The sequence below is a fragment of the Halichoerus grypus genome, chromosome 4, assembly GCF_964656455.1.
Source record: "Halichoerus grypus chromosome 4, mHalGry1.hap1.1, whole genome shotgun sequence".
Lineage (NCBI taxonomy): Eukaryota > Metazoa > Chordata > Mammalia > Carnivora > Phocidae > Halichoerus > Halichoerus grypus.
The window spans coordinates 158,363,119-158,377,816 of record NC_135715.1 but is presented as its reverse complement, the minus strand read 5'-3'; positions in this window follow the sequence as shown (position 1 = coordinate 158,377,816).

Below are 14,698 nucleotides of genomic sequence, written 5' to 3'. Positions count from 1 at the left end.
GACAGTGAATAGGATTTTCAGAGGGCATTTTGAGTGATAAATCAGGTACCTTAGCTAAATCTGTTGGAACTCAGAAGGCCTCAGGATATAATCTTTTTTAAAAAGGCAGGAGGTAAATTAGGAGGAGATTGAGGAAGAAAGAACACAGGGTGGAAGCTCTGTGAGACTGAGGAAAATGAAGGTTTGTCTTTGGGAATCCAACCTGGAGAATCAACATGGAATGAATTAGACACTAGCTGAGAAGAAGTAAGGGCCCAGATGAAATTTGGTAGCATAAATTTCTGATAACCATGTCGCTATAGTAAAGCTTTAGAAAAAAGTCATATTGTTGAAAAAATGACTTTATCCTCAACTGTACTCAATGTCATATGTCCACAAATTCATGTCATTAAAAAATTTATTCTTAAGCGTCTATATACAACAGTATATAATCTGAGTTGAAATTTCATAATTTATTCCCTATACAAATCTAAAATATTACTACATAGTCATAGTCAAATCTGTTGACTATATATTAAACAAATATATAGTAACATTAAGTATACCTTCTCCCATGAAATGAAGTTAATGGTATAACCCAGTAAGGCTGCTCTAAGAAAATACTTGTGAGTTGGAAAATTGGGCCTATTTTCTGTTTGGGTGAATGGAGTTAGCTCCTGAGGTTATTTGGATACTTTTGATTGCAGAACTTTAGTCACTAATACCTTTGATCTATGCAAGACAGTTAAGATGAAGACTAGATAGCTGGCCAGAATTCTAATGTTAATGAATATTTGTGATTTTATTGAGGATTTAAAAATGGACATCATTATTATAGGCCAGAAATTAAAACATACACAGAGTGAGTTAATGATAAAAATCAATGTAAGCCTTTAAATGCCTAAAATTATTTCAAACATTTGATGAAATTGTTTTTGAGACAGATTACATATTTCTGTGGGTCTGAAGGCAAAGAATACTGAATATCATTTAGTATTTCTTGATGACTCTGAGTGAATGTGTGAACTCTGTTGTACTGATTCACTGGGTCTGTGCTGAGGTCTACATGGGAGGCTGTTTACTCCAACTCTAAATGCATTAAATGGCCTCAGTTACTTCTAGGCAAGTTCTGATACTTTCTTAGTACTTCTAATTTGCCTCCATCTAATCTGTGACACAGTGGAAAATAAGTTTACTACCCTAGTTAGAATTGTAATTAAAGAAAAAATCGTAAATATGCTCTGAGTGTGGATCTGAGATCTTTGCATGAAATATGTGCATTTGACTAGATGAGATTAGGTAAAATCTATTTTGATTGTGTGTATCACTTTTTTATTTTCTGGTTCACTGCTGTAAATGGGATAAATGAGTTCTGTATATGAGAAATGCTAATTTACTGATAATTTGCACCTGCAGTGTGTGTGCTTGGTTAGTATGCACACTCTCTAATCCCTATAAAAAAGGCTTTAATGGTATTGTAAATGAAGGCATTGTGAAATTTGCAATGAAGAAAATTAATACAAGTTTTCTAATTAATTTGGGAAGTTCCAGGAAAAAGGGCTACAACATATATTTATTTGGGGCCACACTTCAGTGTTCATATCTTGTGCTTGCGTTTTATATATACATTATTTGTAATTCAAGTATTATTGTTGGGTTTGAGCTGGCCAGCCAAGCTTTTTGTATATTAATATTGACTGGTTATTGGGTAATAGCCTACACTGCATACCTTCCGCCATAAAATGATGAAAAGTGATCATGAAAAGTGCTTTGGTTTCAAGACTAGTGAATAAAAGAAATACCATTTCAGTTTCCCCACAGGGAGATCTCTGTTGGTATTTTAATTTGTATATGAAATATATGTACAAAAAGAAAAGGAAAATAAGGTGATAAAAGTCTTAGGGAGCTTATTAATATTTAACATGAAGAAGAAATATTTCACCATGATTCCTTCTAACATTATGAGGCATCAGGGAATAAATGATCCTTGTACACAATATTAAAATTTATATTCACATATATGTATATAAATTAAAATATTTAGCATTTAATGGAAATAGTATTTTTGATCCAATTAGTAAATTTCAAGGAATTTACCTTAGGAAACAACAATGAGTGAAGACAAAGACTTAAGTTTAAGGATTTCATCATAGCATAATTTATAGTACTAAAAAATGGAAACCTAAATAATAAAGAACAAATGAAAAATTAAACACATCTGTGTCATATTGAATTTTCATGGGAAAAAGTAGTGATGAGAGAAGAATACTAAGAATTAATTTAATGTAAAAATAGGCACAAAACAACATATAGCATAACCTCAATTTTATAAAACAATTCCAAAATATATAAACATAAATCCATGTGAAAATGAAGCAAATGTCAAAGACATCAACTCTGGGCGGTAGAAATCTGAATGCTTTTTATTTTTGCACTTCTCTGTATATTTTTTATATTAGATCTATATTATTGTTATTGTTCAAGTGTTTTTTTCCTAAAAATATTTATAAAAGCAGAAGAAAAACTTATGCAAATATTAAAGTTAGCTTCTAAGAGATTTTTTTTTTAAATTTATTTGAGAGAGAGAGAAGTGGGTGGGGGTGGGGGGTGGGGAGGGTATGGGAGGCTGAGCAGAGAGCCCTGTGCCGGGCTCAGGGGTCAGTCTCACAACCCTGAGATTATGACCTGAGTTGAAATCAAGAGTTGGACACTTAATTGACTAAGCCACCCAGGTGCCCCGCTTCTAAGAGATTTTAAAAGAGGATTTCATTTGAATTAAACTATTGAATAATAAAAAAACTTCGGTGACTTGAATTTAACATTGGCTTGATCAAAGAATGCGTATACTGAACAAAATTTATATGGAGAGCAGTTAAAAAACACTGCCCTTTGAATGTAGCATATGTGATTCCAATCTTTACTCTTCAAGTTCTTTCACTAGAACAAAATTATTTTCAGAGAAGTGAATTTCAACTAAAAGGAAATAAAACAAAAATAAAAATTAAAAAAATTGAACTGAGCCATCATGAAAAGTTCAGCATGCAATTAAAAATTTGTCGTATATCTCCTTAATATGCTTGCAGCAAAAATTAGAATGCATTGAAAATCTGAAACATTGTGCCAAGGAGTCAGTTGTTGTAAACTCCACCACAGTCTTGGTGTCACTGCAAGAATGTATCACCTTCTGAAAATAGTCCCCAAGATGTTTACCTTCTGTGTTCTGCTTCACCTGCCCTAGCAACGCAGAGACTCTCCTTTTTCTTTCATTGTGGTTTTGAGAGAAGTTCTAATCAGCCACAAAAAATTAGTACTCATTATGGCAAATACTCTAATTGCTAAAATTCTAAATAAATGATACGTTTTAGGGTCTTGATAATGTGTCTGCAATTAATTAATCTATTATGTGAAATATTTTTGATTTGTAATTTAAAGCACGTAGTAGTTAATTGAATTGATTAAAACAACGTGGTAGAGGCTCAGAATTATATCAGGCTTCATTATATACCAGACTTCATCCTAAGAATGTGTGGGTAAATTGACTTCTTGTAGGAAACAGCTCTGTTCCAGAATCACAAATTTTCCTTTTAATATCTCGTCATTTTGCAAAGGTGTTACAGGTAAGAAGTGTCATTGATCAGCAGAAATCCATGCCCATATCAAAAAAGTTCATATCTGCATTATTGTGAGTTAGACATTCAGAGAAACCCTGTCAGATTTAGCAAAACTAAAATGCTAAAGTAAATAAAAAGACAGTATTTTACAATAATAGTCAAAAAAAACCTTGGAGGTCAGAAATAATAGACAAATATGAATCAACAGAATTAGTGGGCCCTGAAGCTGGAACTTGACCCTGGGTTATCTGCTATCCCTCATAGCTTAATGCTGGCTTTAAATGGGTCATGTGAAGAAGGTGGTCAGAAAAGTGAGCAGGTGGCACTGAAGTAGAGAAAGAATAGACACTGGTGAGAAGAAAGTAGAAGGGGGGACATTCCAACAGGAAGACTAGCATGTGTCGCACTGGAAGGTGAAAGAGACTGGGTCATATTGATGGAATTGCAACTTGTTCGGCACAGCCTGGCTGGACTGTGGTGTCAGAGAGGGAGGTTTACTGGGGAGGTAAACCTGGGCTAGATCACTGAGGTCTAATATAACATGCTGAGTAATTTAGTATTATGAGGGCAAGAGAACTTCACTGAGACATTTTAAACAGGATAGTATGTTTCAAAGATTTTTCTTATGGCAGCCTGAAGAATGAATAGAGATGAAGCAAAAGTAAAAGCAGACTAGTTTATTGCAATCATTCAGGAAGGAGAGGGTAGTATTCTGGACGAAGAGATAAAAAAGAAGTTGATAGTTTCAAGAGGTGGTTAGGAGGTAGGAACAACAGAATCTGGCCATCTACTGGATATGGGGGAATAAGGGAGAGGAAGGAATCAAAGTAATGAATGTTCCCAACTTGAGCAACTCAGTGGACAGTGAAGCTAAGAAACAGGGAGAACAGAAGGTGTTGGGAGGTAGCTAATGGATGACTGGGAACTAGTAACTCTTGCCTGGGGAATGATGGATGACTTGTCAAGAAGGGTTGTAGAGAAAAGGACTGAGGATCAAACTTGGACGAGCAGATAGAGGATGAAAAACTTGAAAATTAGACTGAAAAGGAGGATCCAGGAAGGTAGCTGGAAATCAGGAGGGTGTGTTGTCATGGAAACGCAAGTGAAGAGTGGGTTTCTGAGTATGAGTGAATAAACAATAGTGAAAAATAAGAGGTCAAGTGGAAGGAGTCCATTGGCTTGTGACAACAAAAAAGTTTTCTGGTGACCTTGGTTACAAAATATTCTCTGTAGAGTTCTGAAGAAGTGGGGACAGTGAGTGTAGTCCTTTCTTTTAAAAACCTTGGTTTTAGTTGGGAAAAGAGAACTAGAGGGAAGGGCTGGGTGATGCGGGGTCACAAGCTTGAGGAAGGTTTTTATTTTTAATAACCTGGTAGTGACTTGAACCAGTTGGAATGCTGACGGGAAGGGCCAGTAGATACAATAGTTAACGTATAGGAGATGGAGTGGATCATTGTATTTAGACAGGAAAGCAAAGGACTTGTATAGAGGTGGAGGAATTAGCAGTTAGAAAAACACCTCTTTCATGTCAATATTTTACAAACATTGTAGTGTTCATCATTACAGCTTTTCTACTTAGATTATATGAAATATTTTCATCTTGAATTCAACTATTCTTTGGAACTAAATCTTGGGCCACATGACCTTGAGCTCATTAATTGAAAAATTGGGGCAAAGTCTAGTGTGATTACATCATCAAAAGACCAAATTACTAATGTAATCTAATGAATTTCCTTGGAGTCTATTTCTTTGCTATGGTGGCACTTTCAAAACAAATGACACCTTTGAAATGAAACTTTGAAAGTTTCTCTCTATGATCTAGTACTATTCTTTTATATGCCATGAGCACATACTCAAGTGGCTATTTGTCAGATTCACCAGTAATCATTTCATTTTAATCAGCTAACTGCTGATAGCCCAGATGAACATCTTGCATGCGGTTTTATTTAGCACATCTCTTAGAATGACTGAAGTGTCAGAACATCCCAGGTACGCTGCTGTAGACACCAGCTGCACTGGAGGAGTGTTCGCCAAAAACATCTGGAACATTATTCAGTATGAAAGGGAATAAATATGTTTATGGAAGAGACATTCACATCATCTGTGATCAGGTTCTTTCAGAGGTTTCAAATTCCATAGAACTTTTGATAGAAATAGGATTTGTTAGGTTCTTTGATCAAAAGAAAAAATGGCTAATCTTTCTGGAAGATACGTTTGAATATTGTACCAAATACATCATTATGAAGAATTAGTTCTAAGAGCTGACCTGTTGTCTGAATCAGGAGAATCTAATACATGCTGTTTTCTTAAGGATTCAGAGGGAAAAAAAAAAGGATAATTGACCTAGGAAAGGGGAGGGATGTTTCATGAGCTGACTTTTCAAAACTATGATAACGATGATTACTATTTGTTGAACACCCATTCTGAGTCAGGCACATGCAGATACTTTATATATGTTCATTCTATTCCTCATAGCAGTTCTTGCAAGATAAGTATTTTTCCCATATTGCTGGTGGGGAAACTCCTGACCAGTGATTAGAGATACACAGTAATTTACCCCTGATGATATCACAAACATTAGGAACCACTTCTGTCGGAGTGAAATATCTGTTCCCTTTTCACGCATTCTGCTCCTATCCAAATAAACTGGGGAAGGACTTTAAAATAATGTTAATAATAATATGAGTATTCAGATAGTGTTTTATTTATTCGGAAAGGGCTTAAGCCACCAGCATTTTATTCTTTTTGTATGTATATGTCTACTCATATGTACCTGTAGACACATCTAAAGAGTGTAAACAAATGCTTGTATTTATAATATACCACTATATTGGATAAAAATATACGATTTAGTTCTATTGTAACTGAAAATACCAAGTAATTTGAAAGACTTTTTTTCTTTGACTCATTTTCACTTAGAAGATGCTTATTTAAAGTAGATTGCTGGTCAGTGCAGGTATGGGGGGCACAGCTGCCATTATGAGTACAGTTTTCAAAAGACTAGTCTAGACGAGCTTATTAACTAAGGTAATAATACCCTTATGTATTTTATTAGTGACTCTTGTTTTCTTAGGATCATCCGCGTATTTTGCTTTTAGGAATTTTCTTTAGTCAGGTTCCCTATTTTGCCTGAGTATAGAAGGAAGGAGGGCCACTTCCAGGGCAATTGCTTTGTTACTTATGTCTTATTATTTATTTGTATTTAGACACTGGTGAAGATGTCCCTTTCCCTACCTCATCCCTTTTCATGAAGCAGAGAGGACCCAATCTGGTCATTGCCCTCTCTGAAAATATTTGTCTTAACTTGCTTCAGTAACTTACTCAGAATGTTCTTTTACATCTCAGGTTCTTCATCTGTAAAATGGGATACTAATATTTCCTGAGGCAGGCTCTTGCTGGGATTATATGAGATGTTACATGGGAAGCTAACATGTTAATGCTTGGCACAGATTAAGTGCTCAAAAAACATTCGAGTAACATGAGTCAGAAAAGTTCATGTGATTCATAACATCATGATCAATCTCTCATTTTGATATGTCTGCACTTCTTTGGTTTCATTCATTTCAGCAAACATTTAATGGACTGTGTGAGTCATTGATTTAGGTGTTGGGGGTGTGAATAGACAAAACAGATAAAATTTTTGGTCCTCACTGAGTCATGTATTTTAGTGAGGGAGACAGTAAACAAGATAATAGGAAAACATACGGCATATGAGCTAGTTCTAAAAAGGAAATAAAGCAGGGAAGGAGGAGAGGAAAAACAGAAATTGGTTTGTGATTTAAATGGGAGTGGTTGGGGAACTGCTCTGAGAGGGAATGTTTCAGAAAGAACCAAGTCACTAGGATATACTGGGGGAAGGAGATGTAGGCATAGGGAAGTGTAGGTATAATAGCTCTGAGACAGAAGAATGCTTAGCAAGTTCAAGAAACAGCATGGGGGGTATTTTGATATTCATTGCAAAGTCTGGAAGTTTTACTAGGTAGATCTTCTTCACAAATCCTCAGGGATCCAGCCTTCTTCCAGTTCATTGCTCTTCATTCCTAGGCAGTGGCCATTTTTCTCAGACTCTGAGATCTACATTCTACAGGGCAGGCTTAGTGGAAGAATTGGAGGAGGAAAAAAAGTGTGCTTAGTAGCTGTACCTTAGGGAGAGTTCACAGGCTGCCAAAGCAAATGTCAGCTTATCTGCCATGAGCCAAATCTTAGTAACCCGCTTCACTTTACTACAAAGGAGACTTGAAAATAGTTTTTCTTCTGGGAAGCCATTTGTATAGCTAAGACTTCAATTATTGTGGAATAAGGGGAAAAAGATATTGGGGGACAACTAGCAGCTTCTGATACCCTCTATTGTACATCCCTACTACAAGGGGCAAGATGATGAACTTCAAAAGGCACCCATGATGCTTTTAAGGCATACATACATAACAGATAAGATCACCTCCTCAAAAAAAAGTGAGGGGGGCGCCTGAGTGGCTCAGTCGTTGGGCATCTGCCTTCAGCTCAGGTCATGATCCCAGGGTCCTGGGATCGAGCCCCACATCGGGCTCCCTGCTCAGCGGGAAGCCTGCTTCTCCCTCTCCCACTCCCCCTGCTTGTGTGCCCTCTCTCACTGTGTCTCTCTCTGTCAAATAAATAAAATCTTTTTTGTTTTAAAAAAAAGTACTTAAAAAAAAAAAGTGAGGAACATGGAACAGTACATGAAAGTTAGAAAACAGGATGATTTTACAAGTGATGCCTAAATTCATGGACTCAGTTCTTCTGCCACTGACAAACACCTCCTTGTGTCTCCTATCTAACATTTTATAAAGATTATTGCACAAAAGTCTCTAAGATAAGTGAAACTCTGTTATATATATCAATAAAGGATTTGTTTAGAACAAAATGAAGAAAATTTTGTTTCTTTGTTTCCATTATGTCCCCCTTTAAAGAAAGAAAATGGAAAGAGTATAGAAGCCACATATCATAATTAATATAGAATATTTTACGGAATTAATTTTAGGTGCCAACTGAGTACTTTTCCAAAAGGTATGGTTCTTTGACATTCATTAAAAATAACTGACAAAATAAATAGTTTCCTCTTTCTTCATAAGCATGGGTGAAATACAGTAAGTTAAGAGTTCCCTTCAAAACCTTCCAATTTAAGAAAACAAAGTATTGTGCAAGTATCTCTTACAGTTGAGAAATACTGAACTGACTATCTTTGATTTCTAGTTTCTGATGAGGAGGGGAGCCCACAGAAGCTGTCAGACAAGTTCAAGTTTGAGTAGTTCTGCCTGGATGGGAGGCGGACAAACCAGCCACCTCTTAAAGCTAGTATTTTTGGCAGATGATCATGCTCAGTTTTGCAAACCTAAGTTTTATATAGAGTGTTCCTATAAGCACCTAAACTTTTGCTTCATTTCTTCGACATACTGAGCCTGAACTCTCAACTTCCTGAGATTTACCCATTCTTAATTTTTTGTGTCTCTTCACCATTTGCATGTCTTTGGAAGAGATTAGCTTTTTCATGTCCTGGTTGACTTCCCACCCTCTGATCCAAGTCCATTCTCCATCTAATTTCATTTATCTGACCTAACAGAACCCTGTAACTCATGTTTGGAATGCTCCACTAGTGTTGAAATGTTTTCTGTTCATTTCCCCAGTTGTTGGTAATTCTCTTTTCAGAAGGTCTATAATTTGGGAGTGAGGTAAAATAGTTTGTTTTTTCTAAAAACATTCTCAGTCCTATAATTGAATAGGTCTCGCAATAGAATCAATTCTTGGAAAGGTTTTTTTTTTTTCTTCTTCTTCTTTATGACTTGTTTTATCGCTCTTGTTTTGCTGTTAATGTAAAAGACCCAAACCCCAAATTTAGGTTCAATAATGTTCAATTGTCACAGATTCTATTGTAATGACTCTGCATAAAAGATCTATAAAACACAGTGTATTCTTGTACAGTGCTTAGTCAGCTGCCCTTTTAGTAGTTACCAGAACCTTTTTTCTTTTCTTTTCCATTAGAATAAAGATTTTGTCTTTATCACATTATCACATTGAGAGTGGTACAAAGTTAGCAGTTGAGCAAAATTTCAGTTTTTTTTTTTTTTAAGATTTTATTTATTTGACAGAGAGACAGTGAGAGAGGGAACACAAGCAGGGGGAGTGGGAGAGGGAGAAGCAGGCTTCCCGCAGAACAGAGAGCCCGATGCAGGGCTCAATCCCAGGGTCCTGGGATCATGACATGAGCCGAAGGCAGACGCTTAACGACTGAGCCACCCAGGCGCCCCCAAAATTTAGTCTTTTTGACCATAGAAGACTCCCCTCCTCCCCACACACCTTTTGGCCTTTTTTTCCCCCAATCATTCTCTCTTGGTTTAATTGAAATATCCTTTAAGGATTGTTGAACCACAATGTGGTATTTCATTTCATTGTTATTAGAATGTGTGCCTGGTTGAGATTAATTTAATGTGCATTTTTTAGACATCCAGCATTTAAGCTGATGACTATTTACTGAAAGCTTGTTGATCAACAGTGTTTTTACATTTAAGTGCATTAACTGACATAGCTCTGTAAGCATCGATGGTTGGGTGTTGTCAGCATTTATGAAGATTAAAATGCCATGTCCCCTCAATCTCATGTTTTACGTACTTACCAAGCTTAGCAATTAAATATGTTTTCTTCCTTTGGTTCTGGTGATATTGTTATTTTATGAAATATTTTCTCTTTCTTCAAAAGCAGTACTCCTCCATTATGGGGATTTTGGAGATTTAGAAAAGTTCAAAAAAGAAAATAGCAGATTTTTGCCATTTAGAGAAAATATGGCTAATATTAATGAAATACTGTAATTTTTAGGGCAGTTTTACCTTTCTGAATCACTTTTTTGTTTTTCTCTATTTATTTTAAAGATTTTATTTATTTATTTGATAGAGAGACACAGTGAGAGAGGGAACACAAGCAGGGGGAGTGGGAGAGGGAGAAGCAGGCTTCCCGCTGAGCAGGGAGTCCCATGCGGGGCTCAATCCCAGGACCCTGGGATCATGACCTGAGCCGAAGGCAGACGCTTAACGACTGAGCCACCCAGGCGCCCCTTTTCTCTTTTTATTTAAAAATATTGTTTCTCTTACAGCTTTTTGTTTTATAGAATTAAGCAGCCTACTTGATTTCAAGTCCTGGCTCTGATACATACAGCTCTATTAATTTGAGCAAGTTTTGTGAACTCTGTGCTTTAGTTTCTTGACTATAAATGGGGATAAAATATATCTATTTTGTAGGCTTGTTATAAAGAGTACATACATTAATATAAGTAATTAATGCAAGTAAGGCATTAAAACACTGCCTGGTGTGCTAAACGTTCACTTGTTTGCTACTATCATGGACGAGCAAAACAACTACAGTTATAGTTATATATTCTGTTAGGCAAAAGGGTATAATTAATCTTTGCTTCCAACACTGGTTTTATAAAAAGGACTGTCCAGTATCCATTCTCTTTTCCTTACTAACCTTGGACATTTGAAAAACTACATCACTCCCTTCCTTGTTGGTAGGGATGAATAATAAAATGTTAGTGGAGGTTGTTAGGTTGGATATCTGGAAACATTCTTCCGTCCCTAGCCATCTGCCTCACTTCTGTTTTCTGGAATGTGGATGTGATGACTAGAGCTCCAGCAGTCCTCTTGGGTCTTGAAGCAACCTTAAAGATAGTAGAGCAGAAAGACTGAAGGATCCTAGATTCATGATGACTGTGTAGCCACCATACCAGCTTTTGCCTATCAACTCTGGACTTCTTTTATTTGAGAGAGAAATAAGCCTGGATTTCTGTTACTAACATCAGAATGTACTTTCTAACTGGTATATTGAATAGTCAGTGCATTTGGTTTTTGTAAACTTGACTTTTTTTTACTTTCTGGCTGACAGTAGATGACATTGCCTGTAGGGCTCCATAGATTGCCTTCCTGTGCTTTCTGAAACTTTCATCTATTAGGATTGTGTTCTTTCCATTTGTCTTAAATTCTAACAGAAATTCATAGTGGGAAGAATTACTCCTGTCTTATTAGCAGTTAGTGATACATTTCTTACCTCAGCCTCTAGTATTAAATTAACAATATTTTAGGGGTGCCTGGGTGGCTCAGTTGGTTAAGTGTCTGCCTTTGGCTCAGATTGTGATCTCAGGGGCCTGGGATCGAGCTCCCTGCTCAGCGGGGAGTCTGCTTCTCCCTCTGCCCCTCCCCCTGCTCATGCTCGCACGCGCTCTCTCTCAAATAAATAAAATCTTAAAAAAATAAAAATAAAAAATAAATTGACAATATTTTATAAAAATTCAGTGACTGTTCCACATTTCCCAAGAATATTTGTCAAATCACCATGTATCTTAAGATTTGATAATGTAAATTAAAAAATTATTGTGGAAAGAAAATTTAAAAGGAGATGTACTTTTGTAACAGTTGTTTAAGTGTACACTATATTATTGACTATAGATAGTCAGTAATGTTGTAAACAGATTTCTAGGGCTTATTCATCTTGCGTGACTGAACCTTTATGCTTGTTGATTAGAACTCCCCATTTCCCCTTCCTCCTAGCCCCTAGCAACTACCATTTCATTGTTTGGTTCTATAGATTTGACCTTTTTAGATACTTATATAAGTGGAAACATGCAGTATTTGTCTTTCTGAATTATTATTTCACTTAGCATAATGTCCTCAAGGTTCATCCATGTTATGGCATATTGCAGAATTTCCTTTTTTTTTCTTTTTAAGGCTGAATAGTATTCCATTGTATGTATATACCACAATTTCTTTATTCATCTGTCAATGAGTATTTAGGTTATTTCAACATCTTGGCTATTGTGAATAGTGCTGCAATGAACAGAGGATTGCCAGTATCTCTTGAAGATCCTGATTATAGTTCTTTTGGATAAATATTCAGAAGTGGGATTGCTGGATCTTATAGCAGTTCTATGTTTAAATTTTTGAGGGAAGTCCATACTGTTTTCCATAGTGGCTGCACCATTTTGCATTTCCACCAGTAGTGTGAAATGGTCCCAATCTTCCCACATCCTAGCCAACACTTGCTGTCTTTTGCTTTTTTGAGACTAGCTATCCTGACAGGTATGAGGTGATGTTTCATTGTGGTTTTGAGATGCATTTCCCAGATGGTTAGTGATGTTAAACACTTTTTCATACACCTTTTGGCCATTTGTGTGTCTTCTTTGGAGAAATGTCTATTCAAGTTTTTGTCTATTTTTTTTAAGATTTTATTTATTTGAGAGAGGGAGAGGAGAGAGAGAGAGAGAGAGAGAGAGAGCAAGAGAGCATACAAGCACTGGGGAGGGACAGAGGGAGAGGGAGAAGCAGACACCCCGCTGAGCAGGGCTCGATCCCAGGACCCCGGGATCATGACCTGAGCTGAAGGCAGATGCTTAACTGACTGAGCCACCCAGGCACCCCAGTTTTTAGTCTATTTTTAAATAAGATTATTAGTTTGTTTGTTTGTTTGTTTGTTTTGTTTTTTTACTATTGAGTTGTACGAGTTCCTTGTATATTCTGAAGACTCTTTATTAGATATATGCTTTGTAAATATTTTCTCCCATTCCATAGTCTTTTCACTCTGTTGATTATTTTCCTTGCCATGTAGAAACTTTTTAGTTTGGCGTATTTGCACTTGTTTATTTTGTTTTTGTTGCCTGTGCTTTTGGGATCATTCAAGAAATCATGCCAAGGTTAATGTCAAACTGTACCTGTATGTTTTCTTCTAGGAGTTTTATAGTTCCAGGTCTTATGCTGAAGTCTTTAATCCATTTTGAGTTGGGTTTTTTGTATGGTGTAAGATATTAGGGTCCAATTTCATTCTTTTGCATATGGTATGTATTCAGTTTCCCACCACCATTTGTTGAAGAGGATATCCTTTCCCATTGTGTTACTTGGCACTCTTGTTGAAGATTAGATAACCATATGTGTGTGGATTTATTTCTGGTTTCTCAATTCTGTTTTGTTAGTCTGTATGTCTTTCTTTAACAATGTCATACTGTTTCAATTACTCTAGTTTTGTAATATATTTGGAAATCAGGAAATGTCCTACTTCTAGCTTTGTTCTTCTTTGTGAGGATTTAGTATTTGTGGTCTTTTGTGGTTCCATATGAATTTTAGAATTGTTTTTATATTTCTGTAAAAAATGCCATTGGGATTTTGATAGGGATTGAATTGGGTATGTTTATCACTTAGGATATAAGGACATTTTTTTAAAATTATGTAATCACCATACATTATATCATTAGTTTTAGTTTTGATGTAGTGTTCCATGATTCATTGTTTGTGTATCACATTTTAACAATATTAACAATATTAAGTTTTCCAATCCATGAACATGAGATGTCTTTCCATTTATCCATCTCTGCTTTAATTTCTTTTATCAGTGTTCTATAGTTTTTGTGTATAAATCTTTTATCTACTTGGTTAAGTTTATGTCTAGGTATTTTTTCCTTTTGGTACTCTTATAAATGGGATTGGTTTTCTAATTTCCTTTTCAGAGAGTTTGTCTTGGTGTGTAGAAATGCAGCTAATTATTGTGTGTTGATTTTTTTTATCCTGCAGTTTTACTGAATTTGTTCATTAGTTCTAACAGTTTTTTAATGGAGCCTTTAGAGTTTTCTATATATGAGATCATATCATTTGAAAACAGGGAAACTTTTACTTTTCCCTTTATCATTAGTATGCCTGTTATTTCTATTCTTGACTTACTAATTGGTTTGGGCATCCATTACTGTTAGAAGTGGTGAGAGTGGGTATTTTTGCCTTTTTCCTGATCTTTCAGGACAAGCTTCCAATTTTTCCACCATTGAGATTGATGTTAGCCATGGGTTTGTCCTAATGGTCTTTATTATGCAGAGGTACATTCCTTCTATACCTAGTTTGTTGAGAGTTTTTCTTTTCTTTTTTTTTTTTTTTATCATGAAAGGGTGTTGAATTTCGTCAAATGCTCTTTCTGCATTTATTGGGATGATCCTGTGATATTTGTCCTTTATACTGTTAATGTGGTATATCATATTAATTGACTTTTGTATGTTGAACCATCCTTGCATCCCTAGGATAAATCCCATTAGTCATCATGTCTGATCCTTTTATAATATACTTGGTGCT